This window comes from Oncorhynchus nerka, linkage group LG7, assembly GCF_034236695.1.
Source record: "Oncorhynchus nerka isolate Pitt River linkage group LG7, Oner_Uvic_2.0, whole genome shotgun sequence".
Classification (NCBI taxonomy): Eukaryota; Metazoa; Chordata; class Actinopteri; order Salmoniformes; family Salmonidae; genus Oncorhynchus; species Oncorhynchus nerka.
The window spans coordinates 96549260-96572680 of NC_088402.1; positions in this window are offsets into that span (position 1 = coordinate 96549260).

A 23421-nucleotide genomic window follows, 5' to 3' on the forward strand; every position below is an offset into this window, starting at 1 on the left:
AGGGACAAGCCTTTGAACATTGGCTTTGAACATTATTTGTAAATCTGAGGATTGTCATTATATGAAAACTACTTCATAAGTAGAGTTTGAATGAATCTCAAATGGCACTGATTATTTTATACACCTAATGAAGAAAATGTTGGATCGGATGATATATTTTTCTACACTTTCTTTTTGTTTTAAATTGAGTCTTTAATCGTGTGTGTTGATAAACCGGTTTAGAGAAGATCCATGTGTTCGGAAATAACGTTTTAATCCATGTCTTTTTGTCCTATGATTTTAATAAAATGTCTGGTATCTGCCCTCATACTGTGATGGTGTTGGCCCAGCGTCGTCCGGGTTTGGCCGGTGTAGGCCGTCATTGTAACTAAGAATTTGTTCTTAACTGACTTGTCTAGTTAAATAAAGGCTACATTAAAAAAAGCAAATGCTGGAGAGAGAAGTGATTCATATACACACTGCACATAGATATACCCCCACACAGTTCCCACGGGCTGTATGCAAAGCAACCAGGCAGACCAACAGTCTGGTTAATGAATAACAGCACCAGAGTAACTCAACACTACCAAAACACCACTGGGCTCTGCCGAGGGGAGGAACGGCTCATAATAATGTCTGGAACGGAGTCAATGGAATGGAATCAACCACGTGAAAAACACCTGTTTGTGTTTTGATGCCGTTCCATGGACTCCGTTCCATCCATTATGATGAGCCGCCCTCCCCTCACCAGCCTCCACTGTTACATACACACACCTACTCACTCACAAACAGGGGAGAAAGAGAAGGTTGTTGTTAGATTAGATACGCTTGCGCTCTTGTTCAGTGTTATCAATAATATAATTGTATATCTGTAAGTCTTCATGCAAATGAAGGAAGTAACCAGGCTACACAGTGAACTGATTATGTTATATTTAAATAGCTTTCAACTTGACTCTCATATTCAAACGCTCACCACACATACAATTCCAGTAGGAGCCACAGGGGGGCGCTATATCCACACCCACTCTTTACATTTTATGGCGCTGCCTTGTGTACTAAGCCAGTAATACCGTAGATCCCAGAATGAGAGAAGGATGGTATGATGATTTGAACATCTGGATACAGCTCAATGTCAAAGTGGAATCATGTAAAAAAAAAAAAAAAATTAAAAAAAAAAAAAAAAAAATAGTTTTTTTGCAAATGGTAAAAACATCAGTAGCCAAAACATCATTATAAAGCACCAAGTGTGCTTGATAAAAAGGGAAAACCAGCACAAAAAGCAATAATGGCATTATAGTGAATAGAGGTGTCAATATGACAACAGTCAAAAATAGTCCATTTATACGTTGGATAGCATGCCGAATTAGTCTGATTCTTTGTCATCAAAACTGAGGTAACTCATGATCTCTCTGAAGTGATCCTGTGATGTCGTTTCTCCAAGGAAAAGTAACCCATACATGTCTGAGCAGAATGCTCCACAGACATACAGGATTGAAATGAAAGTTTCCAGTTCATCAACAGACAGATCCCAAGGCAGTGCCTCCTGGCTCCCTGTGTGTCTCAGTCCCAGTACAGTCCCTGATCCCAGGCAGTGTCTCCTGGCTCCCTGTGTGTCTCAGTCCCAGTACAGTCCCTGATCCCAGGCAGTGTCTCCTGGCTCCCTGTGTGTCTCAGTACAGTCCCTGATCCCAAGCAGTGTCTCCTGGCTCCCTGTGTGTCTCAGTACAGTCCCTGATCCCAGACAGTGTCTCCTGGCTCCCTGTGTGTGTCAGTCCCAGTACAGTCCCTGATCCCAGGCAGTGTCTCCTGGCTCCCTGCGTGTCTCAGTCCCAGTACAGTCCCTGATCCCAGGCAGTGTCTCCTGGCTCCCTGTGTGTCTCAGTCCCAGTACAGTCCCTGATCCCAGGCAGTGTCTCCTGGCTCCCTGTGTGTCTCAGTCCCAGTACAGTCCCTGATCCCAGACAGTGTCTCCTGGCTCCCTGTGTGTCTCAGTCCCAGTACAGTCCCTGATCCCAGACAGTGTCTCCTGGCTCCCTGTGTGTCTCAGTCCCAGTACAGTCCCTGATCCCAGGCAGTGTCTCCTGGCTCCCTGTGTGTCTCAGTCCCAGTACAGTCCCTGATCCCAGACAGTGTTCGCCTGGCTCCTGTGTGTCTCAGTCCCAGTACAGTCCCTGATCCCAGACAGTGTCTCCTGGCTCCCTGTGTGTCTCAGTCTCAGTACAGTCCCTGATCCCAGGCAGTGTCTCCTGGCTCCCTGTGTGTCTCAGTCCCAGTACAGTCCCTGATCCCAGACAGTGTCACCTGGCTCCCTGTGTGTCTCAGTCCCAGTACAGTCCCTGATCCCAGACAGTGTCTCCTGGCTCCCTGTGTGTCTCAGTCCCAGTACAGTCCCTGATCCCAGACAGTCTCCTGGCTCCCTGTGTGTCTCAGTCCCAGTACAGTCCCTGATCCCAGACAGTGTCTCCTGGCTCCCTGTGTGTCTCAGTCTCAGTACAGTCCCTGATCCCAGGCAGTGTCTCCTGGCTCCTGTGTGTCTCAGTCCCAGTACAGTCCCTGATCCCAGGCAGTGTCTCCTGGCTCCCTGTGTCTCAGTCCCAGTACAGTCCCTGATCCCAGACAGTGTCACCTGGCTCCCTGTGTGTCTCAGTCCCAGTACAGTCCCTGATCCCAGACAGTGTCACCTGGCTCCCTGTGTGTCTCAGTCCCAGTACAGTCCCTGATCCCAGACAGTGTCTCCTGGCTCCCTGTGTGTCTCAGTCCCAGTACAGTCCCTGATCCCAGACAGTGTCTCCTGGCTCCCTGTGTGTCTCAGTCCCAGTACAGTCCCTGATCCCAGGCAGTGTCTCCTGGCTCCCTGTGTGTCTCAGCCCCAGTACAGTCCCTGATCCCAGGCAGTGTCTCCTGGCTCCCTGTGTGTCTCAGTCCCAGTACAGTCCCTGATCCCAGACAGTGTCTCCTGGCTCCCTCTGTGTCTCAGTCCCAGTACAGTCCCTGATCCCAGACAGTGTCTCCTGGCTCCCTCTGTGTCTCAGTCCCAGTACAGTCCCTGATCCCAGACAGTGTCTCCTGGCTCCCTGTGTGTCTCAGTCCCAGTACAGTCCCTGATCCCAGGCAGTGTCTCCTGGCTCCCTGTGTGTCTCAGTCCCAGTACAGTCCCTGATCCCAGACAGTGTCTCCTGGCTCCCTGTGTGTCTCAGTCCCAGTACAGTCCCTGATCCCAGACAGTGTCTCCTGGCTCCCTGTGTGTCTCAGTCCCAGTACAGTCCCTGATCCCAGACAGTGTCTCCTGGCTCCCTGTGTGTCTCAGTCCCAGTACAGTCCCTGATCCCAGGCAGTGTCTCCTGGCTCCCTGTGTGTCTCAGTCCCAGTACAGTCCCATCCCAGACAGTGTCACAGTCCCTGATCCCAGGCAGTGTCTCCTGGCTCCCTGTGTGTCTCAGTCCCAGTACAGTCCCTGATCCCAGGCAGTGTCTCCTGGCTCCCTGTGTGTCTCAGTCCCAGTACAGTCCCTGATCCCAGGCAGTGTCTCCTGGCTCCCTGTGTGTCTCAGTCCCAGTACAGTCCCTGATCCCAGCAGTGTCTCCTGGCTCCTGTGTGTGTCTCAGCAGTGTCTCCTGGCTCCTGTGTGTCTCAGTACAGTCCCTGATCCCAGACAGTGTCTCCTGGCTCCCTGTGTGTCTCAGTCCCAGTACAGTCCCTGATCCCAGGCAGTGTCTCCTGGCTCCCTGCGTGTCTCAGTCCCAGTACAGTCCCTGATCCCAGGCAGTGTCTCCTGGCTCCCTGTGTGTCTCAGTCCCAGTACAGTCCCTGATCCCAGGCAGTGTCTCCTGGCTCCCTGTGTGTCTCAGTCCCAGTACAGTCCCTGATCCCAGACAGTGTCTCCTGGCTCCCTGTGTGTCTCAGTCCCAGTACAGTCCCTGATCCCAGACAGTGTCTCCTGGCTCCCTGTGTGTCTCAGTCCCAGTACAGTCCCTGATCCCAGGCAGTGTCTCCTGGCTCCCTGTGTGTCTCAGTCCCAGTACAGTCCCTGATCCCAGACAGTGTTCGCCTGGCTCCCTGTGTGTCTCAGTCCCAGTACAGTCCCTGATCCCAGACAGTGTCTCCTGGCTCCCTGTGTGTCTCAGTCTCAGTACAGTCCCTGATCCCAGGCAGTGTCTCCTGGCTCCCTGTGTGTCTCAGTCCCAGTACAGTCCCTGATCCCAGACAGTGTCACCTGGCTCCCTGTGTGTCTCAGTCCCAGTACAGTCCCTGATCCCAGACAGTGTCTCCTGGCTCCCTGTGTGTCTCAGTCCCAGTACAGTCCCTGATCCCAGACAGTCTCCTGGCTCCCTGTGTGTCTCAGTCCCAGTACAGTCCCTGATCCCAGACAGTGTCTCCTGGCTCCCTGTGTGTCTCAGTCTCAGTACAGTCCCTGATCCCAGGCAGTGTCTCCTGGCTCCCTGTGTGTCTCAGTCCCAGTACAGTCCCTGATCCCAGGCAGTGTCTCCTGGCTCCCTGTGTGTCTCAGTCCCAGTACAGTCCCTGATCCCAGACAGTGTCTCCTGGCTCCCTGTGTGTCTCAGTCCCAGTACAGTCCCTGATCCCAGACAGTGTCTCCTGGCTCCCTGTGTGTCTCAGTCCCAGTACAGTCCCTGATCCCAGGCAGTGTCTCCTGGCTCCCTGTGTGTCTCAGTCCCAGTACAGTCCCTGATCCCAGACAGAGTCTCCTGGCTCCCTGTGTGTCTCAGTCCCAGTACAGTCCCTGATCCCAGACAGTGTCTCCTGGCTCCCTGTGTGTCTCAGTCCCAGTACAGTCCCTGATCCCAGGCAGTGTCTCCTGGCTCCCTGTGTGTCTCAGTCCCAGTACAGTCCCTGATCCCAGACAGTGTCTCCTGGCTCCCTGTGTGTCTCAGTCCCAGTACAGTCCCTGATCCCAGGCAGTGTCTCCTGGCTCCCTGCGTGTCTCAGTCCCAGTACAGTCCCTGATCCCAAGGCAGTGTCTCCTGGCTCCCTGTGTGTCTCAGTCCCAGTACAGTCCCTGATCCCAGGCAGTGTCTCCTGGCTCCCTGTGTGTCTCAGTCCCAGTACAGTCCCTGATCCCAGGCAGTGTCTCCTGGCTCCCTGCGTGTCTCAGTCCCAGTACAGTCCCTGATCCCAAGGCAGTGTCTCCTGGCTCCCTGTGTGTCTCAGTCCCAGTACAGTCCCTGATCCCAGGCAGTGTCTCCTGGCTCCCTGCGTGTCTCAGTCCCAGTACAGTCCCTGATCCCAAGGCAGTGTCTCCTGGCTCCCTGTGTGTCCCAGTCCCAGTACAGTCCCTGATCCCAGACAGTGTCTCCTGGCTCCCTGTGTGTCTCAGTCCCAGTACAGTCCCTGATCCCAGACAGTGTCTCCCGGCTCCCTGTGTGTCTCAGTCCCAGTACAGTCCCTGATCCCAGACAGTGTCTCCTGGCTCTCTGTGTGTCTCAGTCCCAGTACAGTCCCTGATCCCAGGCAGTGTCTCCTGGCTCCCTGTGTGTCTCAGTCCCAGTACAGTCCCTGATCCCAGGCAGTGTCTCCTGGCTCCCTGTGTGTCTCAGTCCCAGTACAGTCCCTGATTGCAGGCAGTGTCTCCTGGCTCCCTGTGTGTCTCAGTACAGTCCCTGATCCCAAGCAGTGTCTCCTGGCTCCCTGTGTGTCTCAGTACAGTCCCTGATCCCAGACAGTGTCTCCTGGCTCCCTGTGTGTCTCAGTCCCAGTACAGTCCCTGATCCCAGGCAGTGTCTCCTGGCTCCCTGTGTGTCTCAGTCCCAGTACAGTCCCTGATCCCAGGCAGTGTCTCCTGGCTCCCTGTGTGTCTCAGTCCCAGTACAGTCCCTGATCCCAGGCAGTGTCTCCTGGCTCCTGTGTGTCTCAGTCCCAGTACAGTCCCTGATCCCAGACAGTGTCTCCTGGCTCCCTGTGTGTCTCAGTCCCAGTACAGTCCCTGATCCCAGACAGTGTCTCCTGGCTCCCTGTGTGTCTCAGTCCCAGTACAGTCCCTGATCCCAGGCAGTGTCTCCTGGCTCCCTGTGTGTCTCAGTCCCAGTACAGTCCCTGATCCCAGACAGTGTCGCCTGGCTCCCTGTGTGTCTCAGTCCCAGTACAGTCCCTGATCCCAGACAGTGTCTCCTGGCTCCCTGTGTGTCTCAGTCTCAGTACAGTCCCTGATCCCAGGCAGTGTCTCCTGGCTCCTGTGTGTCTCAGTCCCAGTACAGTCCCTGATCCCAGACAGTGTCACCTGGCTCCCTGTGTGTCTCAGTCCCAGTACAGTCCCTGATCCCAGACAGTGTCTCCTGGCTCCTGTGTGTCTCAGTCCCAGTACAGTCCCTGATCCCAGACAGTCTCCTGGCTCCCTGTGTGTCTCAGTCCCAGTACAGTCCCTGATCCCAGACAGTGTCTCCTGGCTCCCTGTGTGTCTCAGTCTCAGTACAGTCCCTGATCCCAGGCAGTGTCTCCTGGCTCCTGTGTGTCTCAGTCCCAGTACAGTCCCTGATCCCAGGCAGTGTCTCCTGGCTCCCTGTGTGTCTCAGTCCCAGTACAGTCCCTGATCCCAGACAGTGTCACCTGGCTCCCTGTGTGTCTCAGTCCCAGTACAGTCCCTGATCCCAGACAGTGTCTCCTGGCTCCCTTTGTGTCTCAGTCCCAGTACAGTCCCTGATCCCAGACAGTCTCCTGGCTCCCTGTGTGTCTCAGTCCCAGTACAGTCCCTGATCCCAGGCAGTGTCTCCTGGCTCCCTGTGTGTCTCAGCCCCAGTACAGTCCCTGATCCCAGGCAGTGTCTCCTGGCTCCCTGTGTGTCTCAGTCCCAGTACAGTCCCTGATCCCAGACAGTGTCTCCTGGCTCCCTCTGTGTCTCAGTCCCAGTACAGTCCCTGATCCCAGACAGTGTCTCCTGGCTCCTCTGTGTCTCAGTCCCAGTACAGTCCCTGATCCCAGACAGTGTCTCCTGGCTCCCTGTGTGTCTCAGTCCCAGTACAGTCCCTGATCCCAGGCAGTGTCTCCTGGCTCCCTGTGTGTCTCAGTCCCAGTACAGTCCCTGATCCCAGACAGTGTCTCCTGGCTCCCTGTGTGTCTCAGTCCCAGTACAGTCCCTGATCCCAGACAGTGTCTCCTGGCTCCCTGTGTGTCTCAGTCCCAGTACAGTCCCTGATCCCAGGCAGTGTCTCCTGGCTCCCTGTGTGTCTCAGTCCCAGTACAGTCCCTGATCCCAGACAGAGTCTCCTGGCTCCCTGTGTGTCTCAGTCCCGGTACAGTCCCTGATCCCAGGCAGTGTCTCCTGGCTCCCTGTGTGTCTCAGCCCCAGAACAGTCCCTGATCCCAGACAGTGTATCCTGGCTCCCTGTGTGTCTCAGTCCCAGTACAGTCCCTGATCCCAGACAGTGTCTCCTGGCTCCCTGTGTGTCTCAGTCCCAGTACAGTCCCTGATCCCAGACAGTGTCTCCTGGCTCCCTGTGTGTCTCAGTCCCAGTACAGTCCCTGATCCCAGGCAGTGTCTCCTGGCTCCCTGTGTGTCTCAGTCCCAGTACAGTCCCTGATCCCAGGCAGTGTCTCCTGGCTCCCTGTGTGTCTCAGTCCCAGTACAGTCCCTGATCCCAGACAGTGACTCCTGGCTCCCTGTGTGTCTCAGTCCCAGTACAGTCCCTGATCCCAGACAGTGTCTCCTGGCTCCCTGTGTGTCTCAGTCCCAGTACAGTCCCTGATCCCAGACAGTGTCTCCTGGCTCCCTGTGTGTCTCAGTCCCAGTACAGTCCCTGATCCCAGACAGTGTCTCCTGGCTCCCTGTGTGTCTCAGTCCCAGTACAGTCCCTGATCCCAGGCAGTGTCTCCTGGCTCCCTGTGTGTCTCAGTCCCAGTACAGTCCCTGATCCCAGACAGAGTCTCCTGGCTCCCTGTGTGTCTCAGTCCCAGTACAGTCCCTGATCCCAGGCAGTGTCTCCTGGCTCCCTGTGTGTCTCAGTCCCAGTACAGTCCCTGATCCCAGACAGTGTCTCCTGGCTCCCTGTGTGTCTCAGTCCCAGTACAGTCCCTGATCCCAGACAGTGTCTCCTGGCTCCCTGTGTGTCTTAGTCCCAGTACAGTCCCTGATCCCAGACAGTGTCTCCTGGCTCCCTGTGTGTCTCAGTCCCAGTACAGTCCCTGATCCCAGACAGTGTCTCCTGGCTCCCTGTGTGTCTCAGTCCCAGTACAGTCCCTGATCCCAGGCAGTGTCTCCTGGCTCCCTGTGTGTCTCAGTCCCAGTACAGTCCCTGATCCCAGACAGAGTCTCCTGGCTCCCTGTGTGTCTCAGTCCCAGTACAGTCCCTGATCCCAGGCAGTGTCTCCTGGCTCCCTGTGTGTCTCAGCCCCAGAACAGTCCCTGATCCCAGACAGTGTCTCCTGGCTCCCTGTGTGTCTCAGTCCCAGTACAGTCCCTGATCCCAGACAGTGTCTCCTGGCTCCCTGTGTGTCTCAGTCCCAGTACAGTCCCTGATCCCAGACAGGGTCTCCTGCCCATAGCAACATCACCGACTTGTTCTGTCTGCCCATAGCAACGTCACAGACTTGTTCTGTCTGCCCATAGCAACGTCTCAGACTTGTTCTGTCTGCCCATAGCAACGTCTCAGACTTGTTCTGTCTGCCCATAGCAACGTCTCAGACTTGTTCTGTCTGCCCATAGCAACGTCTCAGACTTGTTCTGTCTGCCCATAGCAACGTCTCAGACTTGTTCTGTCTGCCCATAGCAACGTCACCAACTTGTTTTTTATTTCTTCACTATTATTCTACAATGTAGAAAATATTAAAAAATAAAGAAAATCCCTTTAATGAGAAGATGTGTCCAAACTTTGACTGGTACTGTATGTGATATGTATGACCAAAGGGGTTTGACTTTAAACTAAGTACAGGGCTTTCTTCAACGTTAGTGTTTCTATAGGTTGGGGGGCTTTCTTCAATGTTAGTGTTTCTATAGGTTGGGGCTTTCATCAAGGTGTTTCTGTAGGTTGGGGGGCTTTCTTCAACAGTGTTTCTATAGGTTGGGGGCTTTCATCAAGGTTAGTGTTTCTATAGGTTGGGGCTTTCATCAAGGTGTTTCTGTAGGTTGGGGGCTTTCATCAACGTTAGTGTTTCTGTTGGTTGGGGGCTTTCATCAAGGTTAGTGTTTCTATAGGTTGGGGGCTTTCATCAACGTTAGTGTTTCTATAGGTTGGGGGCTTTCATCAAGGTTAGTGTTTCTATAGGTTGGGGCTTTCATCAAGGTTAGTGTTTCTGTAGGTTGGGGGCTTTCATCAAGGTTAGTGTTTCTATAGGTTGGGGGCTTTCCTCAAGGTTAGTGTTTCTATAGGTTGGGGGCTTTCATCAAGGTTAGTGTTTCTATAGGTTGGGGCTTTCATCAAGGTTAGTGTTTCTGTAGGTTGGGGGCTTTCATCAAGGTTAGTGTTTCTATAGGTGGGGGCTTTCATCAAGGTTAGTGTTTCTGTAGGTTGGGGGCTTTCATCAAGGTTAGTGTTTCTATAGGTTGGGGGCTTTCATCAAGGTTAGTGTTTCTATAGGTTGGGGGCTTTCATCAAGGTTAGTGTTTCTGTATGTTGGGGGCTTTCATCAAGGTTAGTGTTTCTATAGGTTGGGGGCTTTCATCAAGGTTAGTGTTTCTGTAGGTTGGGGGCTTTCATCAAGGTTAGTGTTTCTATAGGTTGGGGGCTTTCATCAAGGTTAGTGTTTCTATAGGTTGGGGGCTTTCATCAAGGTTAGTGTTTCTATAGGTTGGGGGGCTTTCATCAAGGTTAGTGTTTCTATAGGTTGGGGGGCTTTCATCAAGGTTAGTGTTTCTATAGGTTGGGGGGCTTTCATCAAGGTTAGTGTTTCTATAGGTTGGGGGGCTTTCATCAAGGTTAGTGTTTCTGTAGGTTGGGGGGCTTTCTTCAACGTTAGTGTTTCTATAGGTTGGGGGACTTTCATCAAGGTTAGTGTTTCTATAGGTTGGGGCTTTCATCAAGGTGTTTCTGTAGGTTGGGGGGCTTTCTTCAACGTTAGTGTTTCTATAGGTTGGGGGGCTTTCATCAAGGTGTTTCTGTAGGTTGGGGCTTTCATCAAGGTTAGTGTTTCTACAGGTTGGGGGGCTTTCATCAAGGTGTTTCTGTAGGTTGGCTGCTTTCATCAAGGTGTTTCTGTAGGTTGGGCGGCTTTCATCAAGGTGTTTCTGTAGGTTGGGGGCTTTCATCAAGGTTAGTGTTTCTATAGGTTGGGGGCTTTCATCAAGGTTAGTGTTTCTATAGGTTGGGGGCTTTCATCAAGGTTAGTGTTTCTATAGGTTGGGGGCCTTTCATCAAGGTTAGTGTTTCTATAGGTTGGGGGGCTTTCATCAAGGTTAGTGTTTCTATAGGTTGGGGGGCTTTCATCAAGGTTAGTGTTTCTATAGGTTGGGGGGCTTTCATCAAGGTTAGTGTTTCTATAGGTTGGGGGGCTTTCATCAAGGTTAGTGTTTCTGTAGGTTGGGGGGCTTTCATCAAGGTTAGTGTTTCTATAGGTTGGGGGGCTTTCATCAAGGTTAGTGTTTCTACAGGTTGGGGGGCTTTCATCAAGGTGTTTCTGTAGGTTGGCTGCTTTCATCAAGGTGTTTCTGTAGGTTGGGCGGCTTTCATCAAGGTGTTTCTGTAGGTTGGGGGGCTTTCATCAAGGTTAGTGTTTCTATAGGTTGGGGCTTTTATCTAGGTTAGTGTTTCTATAGGTTGGGGGCTTTCATCAAGGTTAGTGTTTCTTTAGGTTGGGGGCTTTCATCAAGGTTAGTGTTTCTGTAGGTTGGGGGCTTTCATCAAGGTTAGTGTTTCTATAGGTTGGGGCTTTTATCAAGGTTAGTGTTTCTATAGGTTGGGGCTTTCATCAAGGTTAGTGTTTCTATAGGTTGGGGGGCTTTCATCAAGGTTAGTGTTTCTATAGGTTGGGGGCTTTCATCAAGGTTAGTGTTTCTATAGGTTGGGGGCTTTCATCAAGGTGTTTCTGTAGGTTGGGGCTTTCATCAAGGTTAGTGTTTCTATAGGTTGGGGGCTTTCATCAAGGTTAGTGTTTCTATAGGTTGGGGGGCTTTCTTCAAGGATAGTGTTTCTATAGGTTGGGGGGCTTTCATCAACGTTAGTGTTTCTACAAGGTTGGGGCTATCATCAAGGTTAGTGTTTCTATAGGTTGGGGGCTTTCATCAAGGTTAGTGTTTCTATAGGTTGGGGGCTTTCATCAAGGTTAGTGTTTCTATAGGTTGGGGGGCTTTCATCAAGGTTAGTGTTTCTATAGGTTGGGGGGCTTTCATCAAGGTGTTTCTGTAGGTTGGCTGCTTTCATCAAGGTGTTTCTTTAGGTTGGGGGGCTTTCATCAAGGATAGTGTTTCTATAGGTTGGGGCTTTTATCAAGGTTAGTGTTTCTATAGGTTGGGGGCTTTCATCAAGGTTAGTGTTTCTATAGGTTGGGGGCTTTCATCAAGGTTAGTGTTTCTATAGGTTGGGGGCTTTCATCAAGGTGTTTCTGTAGGTTGGGGCATTCATCAAGGTTTTCTGGGGGGGCTTTCATCAAGGTTAGTGTTTCTATAGGTTGGGGGTTTCATCAAGGTTAGTGTTTCTATAGGTTGGGGGCTTTCATCAAGGTTAGTGTTTCTATAGGTTGGGGGACTTTCATCAAGGTTAGTGTTTCTATAGGTTGGGGGGCTTTCATCAAGGTTAGTGTTTCTATAGGTTGGGGGGCTTTCATCAAGGTTAGTGTTTCTATAGGTTGGGGCTTTCATCAAGGTGTTTCTGTAGGTTGGGGAGCTTTCTTCAACGTTAGTGTTTCTATAGGTTGGGGGGCTTTCATCAAGGTGTTTCTGTAGGTTGGGGCTTTCATCAAGGTAGTGTTTCTATAGGTTGGGGGTTTCATCAAGGTTAGTGTTTCTATAGGTTGGGGGCTTTCATCAAGGTGTTTCTGTAGATTGGGCGGCTTTCATCAAGGTGTTTCTGTAGGTCAGGGGCTTTCTTCAAGGTTAGTGTTTCTATAGGTTGGGGGCTTTCATCAAGGTTAGTGTTTCTGTCGGTTGGGGGGCTTTTATCAAGGTGTTTCTGTTTGTTCGGGGGCTTTTGTCAAGGTTAGTGTTTCTGTAGGTTGGGGGCTTTCATCAAGGTTAGTGTTTCTGTAGGTTGGGGGCTTTCATCAAGGTTAGTGTTTCTATAGGTTGGGGGGCTTTCATCAACGTTAGTTTTTCTATAGGTTGGGGCTTTCATCAAGGTTAGTGTTTCTATAGGTTGGGGGGCTTTCATCAAGGTTAGTGTTTCTACAGGTTGGGGGGCTTTCATCAAGGTGTTTCTGTAGGTTGGCTGCTTTCATCAAGGTGTTTCTGTAGGTTGGGCGGCTTTCATCAAGGTGTTTCTGTAGGTTGGGGGCTTTCATCAAGGTTAGTGTTTCTATAGGTTGGGGCTTTCATCAAGGTTAGTGTTTCTATAGGTTGGGGGCTTTCATCAAGGTTAGTGTTTCTTTAGGTTGGGGGCTTTCATCAAGGTTAGTGTTTCTGTAGGTTGGGGGCTTTCATCAAGGTTAGTGTTTCTATAGGTTGGGGCTTTTATCAAGGTTAGTGTTTCTATAGGTTGGGGGCTTTCATCAAGGTTAGTGTTTCTTTAGGTTGGGGGCTTTCATCAAGGTTAGTGTTTCTGTAGGTTGGGGGCTTTCATCAAGGTTAGTGTTTCTGTAGGTTGGGGGCTTTCATCAAGGTTAGTGTTTCTATAGGTTGGGGGCTTTCATCAAGGTTAGTGTTTCTATAGGTTGGGGGGCTTTCATCAAGGTTAGTGTTTCTATAGGTTGGGGGCTTTCATCAAGGTGTTTCTGTAGGTTGGGGCTTTCATCAAGGTTAGTGTTTCTATAGGTTGGGGGTTTCATCAAGGTTAGTGTTTCTATAGGTTGGGGGCTTTCATCAAGGTTAGTGTTTCTATAGGTTGGGGGCTTTCATCAAGGTTAGTGTTTCTATAGGTTGGGGGGCTTTCATCAAGGTTAGTGTTTCTATAGGTTGGGGGGCTTTCATCAAGGTTAGTGTTTCTATAGGTTGGGGGGCTTTCATCAACGTTAGTGTTTCTACAAGGTTGGGGCTATCATCAAGGTTCGTGTTTCTATAGGTTGGGGGGCTTTCATCAAGGTTAGTGTTTCTATAGGTTGGGGTGCTTTCATCAAGGTTAGTGTTTCTATAGGTTGGGGGGCTTTCATCAAGGTTAGTGTTTCTATAGGTTGGGGCTTTCATCAAGGTGTTTCTGTAGGTTGGGGCTTTCATCAAGGTTAGTGTTTCTGTAGGTTGGGGCTTTCATCAAGGTTAGTGTTTCTATAGGTTGGGGGTTTCATCAAGGTTAGTGTTTCATAGGTTGGGGGCTTTCATCAAGGTTAGTGTTTCTATTGGGGGCTTTCAGGTGTTTCTGGGGGCTTTCATCAAGGTGTTTCTGTAGGTTGGGGCTTTCATCAAGGTTAGTGTTTCTATAGGTTGGGGGTTTCATCAAGGTTAGTGTTTCTATAGGTTGGGGGCTTTCATCAAGGTTAGTGTTTCTACAGGTTGGGGGGCTTTCATCAAGGTGTTTCTGTAGGTTGGCTGCTTTCATCAAGGTGTTTCTGTAGGTTGGGGGGCTTTCATCAAGGTTAGTGTTTCTATAGGTTGGGGGCTTTCATCAAGGTTAGTGTTTCTATAGGTTGGGGGCTTTCATCAAGGTTAGTGTTTCTATAGGTTGGGGGCTTTCATCAAGGTTAGTGTTTCTATAGGTTGGGGGCTTTCATCAAGGTTAGTGTTTCTATAGGTTGGGGGCTTTCATCAAGGTTAGTGTTTCTATAGGTTGGGGGGCTTTCATCAAGGTTAGTGTTTCTTTAGGTTGGGGGGCTTTCATCAAGGTTAGTGTTTCTATAGGTTGGGGGGCTTTCATCAAGGTTAGTGTTTCTACAGGTTGGGGGCTTTCAAGGTGTTTCTGTAGGTTGGCTGCTTTCTATCAAGGTGTTTCTGGGTTGGGCTTTTTCATCAAGGTGTTTCTGTAGGTTGGGGGCTTTCATCAAGGTTAGTGTTTCTATAGGTTGGGGCTTTTATCAAGGTTAGTGTTTCTATAGGTTGGGGGCTTTCATCAAGGTTAGTGTTTCTTTAGGTTGGGGCTTTCATCAAGGTGTTTCTGTAGGTTGGGGGCTTTCTTCAACGTTAGTGTTTCTATAGGTTGGGGGCTTTCATCAAGTGTTTCTGTAGGTTGGGGCTTTCATCAAGGTTAGTGTTTCTATAGGTTGGGGGTTTCATCAAGGTTAGTGTTTCTATAGGTTGGGGGGCTTTCATCAAGGTTAGTGTTTCTATAGGTTGGGGGCTTTCATCAAGGTTAGTGTTTCTATAGGTTGGGGGGCTTTCATCAAGGTTAGTGTTTCTATAGGTTGGGGGCTTTCATCAAGGTGTTTCTGTAGGTTGGGGGCTTTTCATCAAGGTGTTTCTGTAGGTTGGGGGCTTTCATCAAGGTGTTTCTGTAGGTTGGGGGCTTTCATCAAGGTTAGTGTTTCTATAGGTTGGGGGGCTTTCATCAAGGTTAGTGTTTCTATAGGTTGGGGGCTTTCATCAAGGTTAGTGTTTCTATAGGTTGGGGCTTTCATCAAGGTGTTTCTGTAGGTTGGGGCTTTCATCAAGGTGTTTCTGTAGGTTGGGGCTTTCATCAAGGTTAGTGTTTCTATAGGTTGGGGGTTTCATCAAGGTTAGTGTTTCTATAGGTTGGGGGCTTTCATCAAGGTTAGTGTTTCTATAGGTTGGGGCTTTCATCAAGGTGTTTCTGTAGGTTGGGGCTTTCATCAAGGTGTTTCTGGGTTGGGGCTTTCATCAAGGTTAGTGTTTCTATAGGTTGGGGCTTTCATCAAGGTTAGTGTTTCTTTAGGTTGGGGGGCTTTCATCAAGGTTAGTGTTTCTGTAGGTTGGGGGCTTTCATCCAGGTTAGTGTTTCTGTAGGTTGGGGGCTTTCATCAAGGTTAGTGTTTCTATAGGTTGGGGGGCTTTCATCAAGGTTAGTGTTTCTATAGGTTGGGGGGCTTTCATCAAGGTGTTTCTGTAGGTTGGGGCTTCTGTAGGTTGGGGCTTTCATCAAGGTTAGTGTTTCTATAGGTTGGGGGTTTCATCAAGGTTAGTGTTTCTATAGGTTGGGGGACTTTCATCAAGGTTAGTGTTTCTATAGGTTGGGGGCTTTCATCAAGGTTAGTGTTTCTATAGGTTGGGGGCTTTCATCAAGGTTAGTGTTTCTATAGGTTGGGGCTTTCATCAAGGTGTTTCTGTAGGTTGGGGCTTTCATCAAGGTGTTTCTGTAGGTTGGGGCTTTCATCAAGGTTAGTGTTTCTATAGGTTGGGGGTTTCATCAAGGTTAGTGTTTCTATAGGTTGGGGGCTTTCATCAAGGTTAGTGTTTCTGTAGGTTGGGGCTTTCATCAAGGTTTTCTGTAGGTGTTTCAAGGTGTTTCTGTAGGTTGGGGGCTTTCATCAAGGTTAGTGTTTCTATAGGTTGGGGGGCTTTCATCAAGGTTAGTGTTTCTATAGGTTGGGGCTTTCATCAAGGTTAGTGTTTCTATAGGTTGGGGGCTTTCATCAAGGTTAGTGTTTCTATAGGTTGGGGGGCTTTCATCAAGGTTAGTGTTTCTATAGGTTGGGGCTTTCATCAAGGTGTTTCTGTAGGTTGGGGCTTTCATCAAGGTGTTTCTGTAGTTTGGGGCTTTCATCAAGGTTAGTGTTTCTATAGGTTGGGGGTTTCATCAAGGTTAGTGTTTCTATAGGTTGGGGGGCTTTCATCAACGTTAGTGTTTCTACAAGGTTGGGGCTATCATCAAGGTTCGTGTTTCTATAGGTTGGGGGCTTTCATCAAGGTTAGTGTTTCTATAGGTTGGGGGCTTTCATCAAGGTTAGTGTTTCTATAGGTTGTTTCTATAGGGGGCTTTCATCAAGGTGTTTCTGTAGGTTGGGGCTTTCATCAAGGTGTTTTCTGTAGGTTGGGGGCTTTCATCAAGGTTAGTGTTTCTATAGGTTGGGGGCTTTCATCAAGGTTAGTGTTTCTATAGGTTGGGGGCTTTCATCAAGGTTAGTGTTTCTATAGGTTGGGGGCTTTCATCAAGGTGTTTCTGTAGGTTGGCTGCTTTCATCAAGGTGTTTCTGTAGGTTGGGGCTTTCATCAAGGTTAGTGTTTCTATAGGTTGGGGGCTTTCATCAAGGTTAGTGTTTCTATAGGTTGGGGGGCTTTCATCAAGGTTAGTGTTTCTATAGGTTGGCTGCTTTCATCAAGGTGTTTCTTTAGGTTGGGGGGCTTTCATCAAGGTGTTTCTGTAGGTTGGGGGCTTTCATCAAGGTTAGTGTTTCTATAGGTTGGGGGCTTTCATCAAGGTTAGTGTTTCTATAGGTTGGGGGCTTTCATCAAGGTTAGTGTTTCTATAGGTTGGGGGGCTTTCATCAAGGTTAGTGTTTCTATAGGTTGGGGGGCTTTCATCAAGGTTAGTGTTTCTATAGGTTGGGGGGCTTTCATCAAGGTTAGTGTTTCTATAGGTTGGGGGCTTTCATCAAGGTTAGTGTTTCTTTAGGTTGGGGGGCTTTCATCAAGGTTAGTGTTTCTATAGGTTGGGGGCTTTCATCAAGGTTAGTGTTTCTATAGGTTGGGGGGCTTTCATCAAGGTGTTTCTGTAGGTTGGCTGCTTTTATCAAGGTGTTTCTGTAGGTTGGGGGCTTTCATCAAGGTGTTTCTGTAGGTTGGGGGGCTTTCATCAAGGTTAGTGTTTCTATAGGTTGGGGCTTTTATCAAGGTTAGTGTTTCTATAGGTTGGGGGCTTTCATCAAGGTTAGTGTTTCTTTAGGTTGGGGCTTTCATCAAGGTGTTTCTGTAGGTTGGGGGGCTTTCTTCAACGTTAGTGTTTCTATAGGTTGGGGGGCTTTCATCAAGGTGTTTCTGTAGGTTGGGGCTTTCATCAAGGTTAGTGTTTCTATAGGTTGGGGGTTTCATCAAGGTTAGTGTTTCTATAGGTTGGGGGTTTCATCAAGGTTAGTGTTTCTATAGGTTGGGGGGCTTTCATCAAGGTTAGTGTTTCTATAGGTTGGGGGGCTTTCATCAAGGTTAGTGTTTCTACAGGTTGGGGGGCTTTCATCAAGGTGTTTCTGTAGGTTGGCTGCTTTCATCAAGGTGTTTCTGTAGGTTGGGCGGCTTTCATCAAGGTGTTTCTGTAGGTTGGGGGGCTTTCATCAAGGTTAGTGTTTCTATAGGTTGGGGGCTTTCATCAAGGTTAGTGTTTCTATAAGTTGGGGGGCTTTCATCAAGGTTAGTGTTTCTATAGGTTGGGGCTTTCATCAAGGTGTTTCTGTAGGTTGGGGCTTTCATCAAGGTGTTTCTGTAGGTTGGGGCTTTCATCAAGGTTAGTGTTTCTATAGGTTGGGGGTTTCATCAAGGTTAGTGTTTCTATAAGTTGGGGGGCTTTCATCAAGGTTAGTGTTTCTATAGGTTGGGGCTTTCATCAAGGTGTTTCTGTAGGTTGGGGCTTTCATCAAGGTGTTTCTGTAGGTTGGGGCTTTCATCAAGGTTAGTGTTTCTATAGGTTGGGGGTTTCATCAAGGTTAGTGTTTCTATAGGTTGGGGGCTTTCATCAAGGTTAGTGTTTCTGTAGGTTGGGGGCTTTCATCAAGGTTAGTGTTTCTGTAGGTTGGGGGCTTTCATCAAGGTTAGTGTTTCTATAAGTTGGGGGGCTTTCATCAAGGTTAGTGTTTCTATAGGTTGGGGCTTTCATCAAGGTGTTTCTGTAGGTTGGTGCATTCATCAAGGTGTTTCTGTAGGTTGGGGCTTTCATCAAGGTTAGTGTTTCTATAGGTTGGGGGCTTTCATCAAGGTTAGTGTTTCTATAGGTTGGGGGCTTTCATCAAGGTTAGTGTTTCTATAGGTTGGGGGTTTCATCAAGGTTAGTGTTTCTATAGGTTGGGGGGCTTTCATCAAGGTTAGTGTTTCTATAGGTTGGGGCTTTCATCAAGGTGTTTCTGTAGGTTGGGGCTTTCATCAAGGTGTTTCTGTAGTTTGGGGCTTTCATCAAGGTTAGTGTTTCTATAGGTTGGGGGTTTCATCAAGGTTAGTGTTTCTATAGGTTGGGGGCTTTCATCAAGGTTAGTGTTTCTGTAGGTTGGGGCTTTCATCAAGGTGTTTCTGTAGGTTGGTGCATTCATCAAGGTGTTTCTGTAGGTTGGGGCTTTCATCAAGGTTAGTGTTTCTATAGGTTGGGGGTTTCATCAAGGTTAGTGTTTCTATAGGTTGGGGGACTTTCATCAAGGTTAGTGTTTCTATAGGTTGGGGGTTTCATCAAGGTTAGTGTTTCTATAAGTTGGGGGGCTTTCATCAAGGTTAGTGTTTCTATAGGTTGGGGCTTTCATCAAGGTGTTTCTGTAGGTTGGGGCTTTCATCAAGGTGTTTCTGTAGTTTGGGGCTTTCATCAAGGTTAGTGTTTCTATAGGTTGGGGGTTTCATCAAGGTTAGTGTTTCTATAGGTTGGGGCTTTCATCAAGGTGTTTCTGTAGGTTGGGGCTTTCATCAAGGTGTTTCTGTAGTTTGGGGCTTTCATCAAGGTTAGTGTTTCTATAGGTTGGGGGTTTCATCAAGGTTAGTGTTTCTATAGGTTGGGGGCTTTCATCAAGGTTAGTGTTTCTGTAGGTTGGGGGCTTTCATCCAGGTTAGTGTTTCTGTAGGTTGGGGGCTTTCATCAAGGTTAGTGTTTCTATAAGTTGGGGGGCTTTCATCAAGGTTAGTGTTTCTATAGGTTGGGGCTTTCATCAAGGTGTTTCTGTAGGTTGGGGCATTCATCAAGGTGTTTCTGTAGGTTGGGCTCCCTGTGTGTCTCAGTACAGTCCCTGATCCCAGACAGTGTCTCCTGGCTCCCTGTGTGTCTCAGTCCCAGTACAGTCCCTGATCCCAGGCAGTGTCTCCTGGCTCCCTGCGTGTCTCAGTCCCAGTACAGTCCCTGATCCCAGGCAGTGTCTCCTGGCTCCCTGTGTGTCTCAGTCCCAGTACAGTCCCTGATCCCAGGCAGTGTCTCCTGGCTCCCTGTGTGTCTCAGTCCCAGTACAGTCCCTGATCCCAGACAGTGTCTCCTGGCTCCCTGTGTGTCTCAGTCCCAGTACAGTCCCTGATCCCAGACAGTGTCTCCTGGCTCCCTGTGTGTCTCAGTCCCAGTACAGTCCCTGATCCCAGGCAGTGTCTCCTGGCTCCCTGTGTGTCTCAGTCCCAGTACAGTCCCTGATCCCAGACAGTGTTCGCCTGGCTCCCTGTGTGTCTCAGTCCCAGTACAGTCCCTGATCCCAGACAGTGTCTCCTGGCTCCCTGTGTGTCTCAGTCTCAGTACAGTCCCTGATCCCAGGCAGTGTCTCCTGGCTCCTGTGTGTCTCAGTCCCAGTACAGTCCCTGATCCCAGACAGTGTCACCTGGCTCCCTGTGTGTCTCAGTCCCAGTACAGTCCCTGATCCCAGACAGTGTCTCCTGGCTCCCTGTGTGTCTCAGTCCCAGTACAGTCCCTGATCCCAGACAGTCTCCTGGCTCCCTGTGTGTCTCAGTCCCAGTACAGTCCCTGATCCCAGACAGTGTCTCCTGGCTCCCTGTGTGTCTCAGTCTCAGTACAGTCCCTGATCCCAGGCAGTGTCTCCTGGCTCCCTGTGTGTCTCAGTCCCAGTACAGTCCCTGATCCCAGGCAGTGTCTCCTGGCTCCCTGTGTGTCTCAGTCCCAGTACAGTCCCTGATCCCAGACAGAGTCTCCTGGCTCCCTGTGTGTCTCAGTCCCAGTACAGTCCCTGATCCCAGACAGTGTCTCCTGGCTCCCTGTGTGTCTCAGTCCCAGTACAGTCCCTGATCCCAGGCAGTGTCTCCTGGCTCCCTGTGTGTCTCAGTCCCAGTACAGTCCCTGATCCCAGACAGTGTCTCCTGGCTCCCTGTGTGTCTCAGTCCCAGTACAGTCCCTGATCCCAGGCAATGTCTCCTGGCTCCCTGCGTGTCTCAGTCCCAGTACAGTCCCTGATCCCAAGGCAGTGTCTCCTGGCTCCCTGTGTGTCTCAGTCCCAGTACAGTCCCTGATCCCAGGCAGTGTCTCCTGGCTCCCTGTGTGTCTCAGTCCCAGTACAGTCCCTGATCCCAGGCAGTGTCTCCTGGCTCCTGCGTGTCTCAGTCCCAGTACAGTCCCTGATCCCAGGCAGTGTCTCCTGGCTCCCTGTGTGTCTCAGTCCCAGTACAGTCCCTGATCCCAGGCAGTGTCTCCTGGCTCCTGCGTGTCTCAGTCCCAGTACAGTCCCTGATCCCAAGGCAGTGTCTCCTGGCTCCCTGTGTGTCCCAGTCCCAGTACAGTCCCTGATCCCAGACAGTGTCTCCTGGCTCCCTGTGTGTCTCAGTCCCAGTACAGTCCCTGATCCCAGACAGTGTCTCCCGGCTCCCTGTGTGTCTCAGTCCCAGTACAGTCCCTGATCCCAGACAGTGTCTCCTGGCTCTCTGTGTGTCTCAGTCCCAGTACAGTCCCTGATCCCAGGCAGTGTCTCCTGGCTCCCTGTGTGTCTCAGTCCCAGTACAGTCCCTGATCCCAGGCAGTGTCTCCTGGCTCCCTGTGTGTCTCAGTCCCAGTACAGTCCCTGATTGCAGGCAGTGTCTCCTGGCTCCCTGTGTGTCTCAGTACAGTCCCTGATCCCAAGCAGTGTCTCCTGGCTCCCTGTGTGTCTCAGTACAGTCCCTGATCCCAGACAGTGTCTCCTGGCTCCTGTGTGTCTCAGTCCCAGTACAGTCCCTGATCCCAGGCAGTGTCTCCTGGCTCCCTGTGTGTCTCAGTCCCAGTACAGTCCCTGATCCCAGGCAGTGTCTCCTGGCTCCCTGTGTGTCTCAGTCCCAGTACAGTCCCTGATCCCAGGCAGTGTCTCCTGGCTCCCTGTGTGTCTCAGTCCCAGTACAGTCCCTGATCCCAGACAGTGTCTCCTGGCTCCCTGTGTGTCTCAGTCCCAGTACAGTCCCTGATCCCAGACAGTGTCTCCTGGCTCCCTGTGTGTCTCAGTCCCAGTACAGTCCCTGATCCCAGGCAGTGTCTCCTGGCTCCCTGTGTGTCTCAGTCCCAGTACAGTCCCTGATCCCAGACAGTGTCGCCTGGCTCCCTGTGTGTCTCAGTCCCAGTACAGTCCCTGATCCCAGACAGTGTCTCCTGGCTCCCTGTGTGTCTCAGTCTCAGTACAGTCCCTGATCCCAGGCAGTGTCTCCTGGCTCCCTGTGTGTCTCAGTCCCAGTACAGTCCCTGATCCCAGACAGTGTCACCTGGCTCCCTGTGTGTCTCAGTCCCAGTACAGTCCCTGATCCCAGACAGTGTCTCCTGGCTCCCTGTGTGTCTCAGTCCCAGTACAGTCCCTGATCCCAGACAGTCTCCTGGCTCCCTGTGTGTCTCAGTCCCAGTACAGTCCCTGATCCCAGACAGTGTCTCCTGGCTCCCTGTGTGTCTCAGTCTCAGTACAGTCCCTGATCCCAGGCAGTGTCTCCTGGCTCCCTGTGTGTCTCAGTCCCAGTACAGTCCCTGATCCCAGGCAGTGTCTCCTGGCTCCCTGTGTGTCTCAGTCCCAGTACAGTCCCTGATCCCAGACAGTGTCACCTGGCTCCCTGTGTGTCTCAGTCCCAGTACAGTCCCTGATCCCAGACAGTGTCTCCTGGCTCCCTTTGTGTCTCAGTCCCAGTACAGTCCCTGATCCCAGACAGTCTCCTGGCTCCCTGTGTGTCTCAGTCCCAGTACAGTCCCTGATCCCAGGCAGTGTCTCCTGGCTCCCTGTGTGTCTCAGCCCCAGTACAGTCCCTGATCCCAGGCAGTGTCTCCTGGCTCCCTGTGTGTCTCAGTCCCAGTACAGTCCCTGATCCCAGACAGTGTCTCCTGGCTCCCTCTGTGTCTCAGTCCCAGTACAGTCCCTGATCCCAGACAGTGTCTCCTGGCTCCCTCTGTGTCTCAGTCCCAGTACAGTCCCTGATCCCAGACAGTGTCTCCTGGCTCCCTGTGTGTCTCAGTCCCAGTACAGTCCCTGATCCCAGGCAGTGTCTCCTGGCTCCCTGTGTGTCTCAGTCCCAGTACAGTCCCTGATCCCAGACAGTGTCTCCTGGCTCCCTGTGTGTCTCAGTCCCAGTACAGTCCCTGATCCCAGACAGTGTTTCCTGGCTCCCTGTGTGTCTCAGTCCCAGTACAGTCCCTGATCCCAGACAGTGTCTCCTGGCTCCCTGTGTGTCTCAGTCCCAGTACAGTCCCTGATCCCAGGCAGTGTCTCCTGGCTCCCTGTGTGTCTCAGTCCCAGTACAGTCCCTGATCCCAGACAGAGTCTCCTGGCTCCCTGTGTGTCTCAGTCCCGGTACAGTCCCTGATCCCAGGCAGTGTCTCCTGGCTCCCTGTGTGTCTCAGCCCCAGAACAGTCCCTGATCCCAGACAGTGTATCCTGGCTCCCTGTGTGTCTCAGTCCCAGTACAGTCCCTGATCCCAGACAGTGTCTCCTGGCTCCCTGTGTGTCTCAGTCCCAGTACAGTCCCTGATCCCAGACAGTGTCTCCTGGCTCCCTGTGTGTCTCAGTCCCAGTACAGTCCCTGATCCCAGGCAGTGTCTCCTGGCTCCTGTGTGTCTCAGTCCCAGTACAGTCCCTGATCCCAGGCAGTGTCTCCTGGCTCCCTGTGTGTCTCAGTCCCAGTACAGTCCCTGATCCCAGACAGTGACTCCTGGCTCCCTGTGTGTCTCAGTCCCAGTACAGTCCCTGATCCCAGACAGTGTCTCCTGGCTCCCTGTGTGTCTCAGTCCCAGTACAGTCCCTGATCCCAGACAGTGTCTCCTGGCTCCCTGTGTGTCTCAGTCCCAGTACAGTCCCTGATCCCAGACAGTGTCTCCTGGCTCCCTGTGTGTCTCAGTCCCAGTACAGTCCCTGATCCCAGGCAGTGTCTCCTGGCTCCCTGTGTGTCTCAGTCCCAGTACAGTCCCTGATCCCAGACAGAGTCTCCTGGCTCCCTGTGTGTCTCAGTCCCAGTACAGTCCCTGATCCCAGGCAGTGTCTCCTGGCTCCCTGTGTGTCTCAGTCCCAGTACAGTCCCTGATCCCAGACAGTGTCTCCTGGCTCCCTGTGTGTCTCAGTCCCAGTACAGTCCCTGATCCCAGACAGTGTCTCCTGGCTCCCTGTGTGTCTTAGTCCCAGTACAGTCCCTGATCCCAGACAGTGTCTCCTGGCTCCCTGTGTGTCTCAGTCCCAGTACAGTCCCTGATCCCAGACAGTGTCTCCTGGCTCCCTGTGTGTCTCAGTCCCAGTACAGTCCCTGATCCCAGGCAGTGTCTCCTGGCTCCTGTGTGTCTCAGTCCCAGTACAGTCCCTGATCCCAGACAGAGTCTCCTGGCTCCCTGTGTGTCTCAGTCCCAGTACAGTCCCTGATCCCAGGCAGTGTCTCCTGGCTCCCTGTGTGTCTCAGCCCCAGAACAGTCCCTGATCCCAGACAGTGTC